Source organism: Crinia signifera, chromosome 4, assembly GCF_055691185.1.
Source record: "Crinia signifera chromosome 4, ASM5569118v1, whole genome shotgun sequence".
NCBI classification, from domain to species: Eukaryota; Metazoa; Chordata; class Amphibia; order Anura; family Myobatrachidae; genus Crinia; species Crinia signifera.
Genome location: NC_139220.1, coordinates 24,530,182 through 24,532,437, shown reverse-complemented (window position 1 = coordinate 24,532,437; position 2,256 = coordinate 24,530,182). Strand labels below are relative to the sequence as shown.

At 38.3% G+C, this 2,256-nt stretch overlaps 1 protein-coding gene across 1 annotated transcript in view; it reads left to right on the top strand.

Moving 5' to 3' along the window:
- The first annotated feature begins 494 nt into the window (after positions 1–494).
- The window catches only part of PITX1 (paired like homeodomain 1), a 26,278-nt gene continuing 24,516 nt past the window's right edge, over positions 495–2,256 (top strand). The window contains exon 1 of the mRNA XM_083179581.1: positions 495–701. The gene's annotated coding sequence lies outside the window, so the exon portion shown is untranslated. The remainder of the gene's footprint in view (positions 702–2,256) is intronic.

The following is a 2,256-nucleotide window of genomic DNA, read 5'->3' as shown; positions in this document are numbered from 1 at the left end:
TTAAATACATGCTAGCACTGTTTCTAGGATGCCATATACTGACATGTATAGTAATATATACATACAGCAGATGTTGGACTTTAGCAGCTATTTATTAAACAGGAAATGTTGGGTTTTCCTTTTCATCCATTAGTGAGGAATGATGTTTTACTGTAATATGTGTCAGCTGCATTGTGTACACTGTACAGCAATATAAGGAAGTTAGGCTAGCAGACCAGCACCCGGGGTAGCGTTGTGATGCTCGGCCCTGTACCTATCTGGATGCTGCAGGGGGCCAGTGACATCACCTACACAATGCAGAACAGGGAAGTGTGTGACGCCGGATTTGTCAGACTGCTGGGATTGCTGCTCACTAGCTATCTCCCTGGCTGTCTGTACATACACACACACAGCTCTCTCTCTCTCTCTCTCTCTCTCTCTCTCCTCTCTCTACTACCCCCCCCCCCCCCCCCCATTCCCTGGGACTCCAGTGACGTCACCCAGATCTTCACAGAACCAAAATCCGCAGAAGTGTCTCCCAGATCCTGTCAGTCCAGCGTCAGGCAGTGAGGGATCTACTGGGATCTACCGAGGAGGTCCTGCCACCCCTCTCGTCTGTCACCTCACCTTCTGCAGGGATCCCTGACTGAGACATTCCTACTCCTTCACTCGCAGTAAGGGGAGTCCCGTTGCTCCATTAACCCCAAAGAGTTTACTCTGTGGTAAGTTCAAATCCTCCGGCTTATTGGGCTAAATTGGTGATTAGTAATAAATGTAACATTACTTTCTTCCCTCTTAGCCTGTAAGCTGGGTGTCAGGCCATTGTAGAACTGTAGTGTAACTGTAGAATAGGGCATAGGATTCCCGTGTAACTGCTGCAAATGTTGTATTACAGTACACATATATACTGGCATTTATTAATAAGTTTCCTTTAATAAAAATGAATGCAACATGTTTATTTTTTCTTATCTCATCAACAAAATTATAATAGGTAAAGAGGCTTTTTAACTGATGTCATTACATTTTTGTATTGTTATTATTATTATTTATATGATTCATTTTTATTATTATTACCCTTCTTCTTCTTCTTCTTCTTCTTATTATTATTATTATTATTATTATTATTATTATTATTATTATTATTATTCCTCATTTCTTCTTCTTCTGCTTCTTCTTTTCCTTTTTCAACTTTATCTTCTTCTTCATCATCTTCATCTTATTATTATTATTATTATTATTATTATTATTATTATTCCTCATTTCTTCTTCTCCTGCTGCTTCTTCTTCTTCTTCTGCTTCTTCTTCTTCTCCTTTTTCAACTTTATCTTCTTCTTCTCATTATTATTATTATTATTATTATTATTATTATTATTATTATTATTATTATTTGTTGTTGTTGCTGGTTGTGAAATGTTTGTTGTTGTTGTTGTTTGTGTTGTTGTGCTTGTTATGATTATCACCATCTAGTATTTGTTGATATTAAACAGAGTTTTATATAGGACGTTGAATTATCTATATCCCCCCCGAATGTGATGTTCCAATCAGTTTATCCCGATTTTAGCCCGTTTTCCCAGTATAAATTCGTCCTTAATCTCTATATTGCTGCAGACATCTGTTTTCACATGAATGTTTCCTGGTTGTTCCCCTGTCTTCCCCCCCTGATTAGCCCCCAATTTGCAGAGGCCCCTGCTTCCAACATGTTCCTCCTGCTGCACAGTTGACAGCTACAATTGCTTGTGTTATCCTTAACCACTTAAAATCTGTGTCATTATTTAGATATTCATCCGGATTAAATGTGCCTCTTCTGACCTCATAATCTAGATGACTATTTTAATATGCTCAGTACATTATTTGCATTGTCATATCTGCTTTCTATGGTCGGGGAAGGGGGGGGGGGGCAGCCACGTCTGGAACATGGGGTGCACTTGAGTTGCATCAAATGTTTGGAAAAGGTCATTTAGAAATTGCCTGCAGAAAGTGTTTAGGAGACCCAGGCAATTCTCTAGAAAGATTTATTTTTTCAATATTTTTTATTTTGTTTTTACATTTTTGTGTTGTGGGTGGTTGGAATCTATAAAACTTATAACAGCAACACAGTATAATAATCTGCATAGCTGGGGGGCAAGAAATCCTGTATGACTTTGCCAGACATTTGCTGAAGGTGATTTCTTGGTTCAACCTTGAAGTCCAGTCCTTGACATCTTTATACCTTGTATAAATTCTGTAGTGCCCCTGTTCTTCGTCAAACCTGACAAATATGCTAGAAAATATAATTCC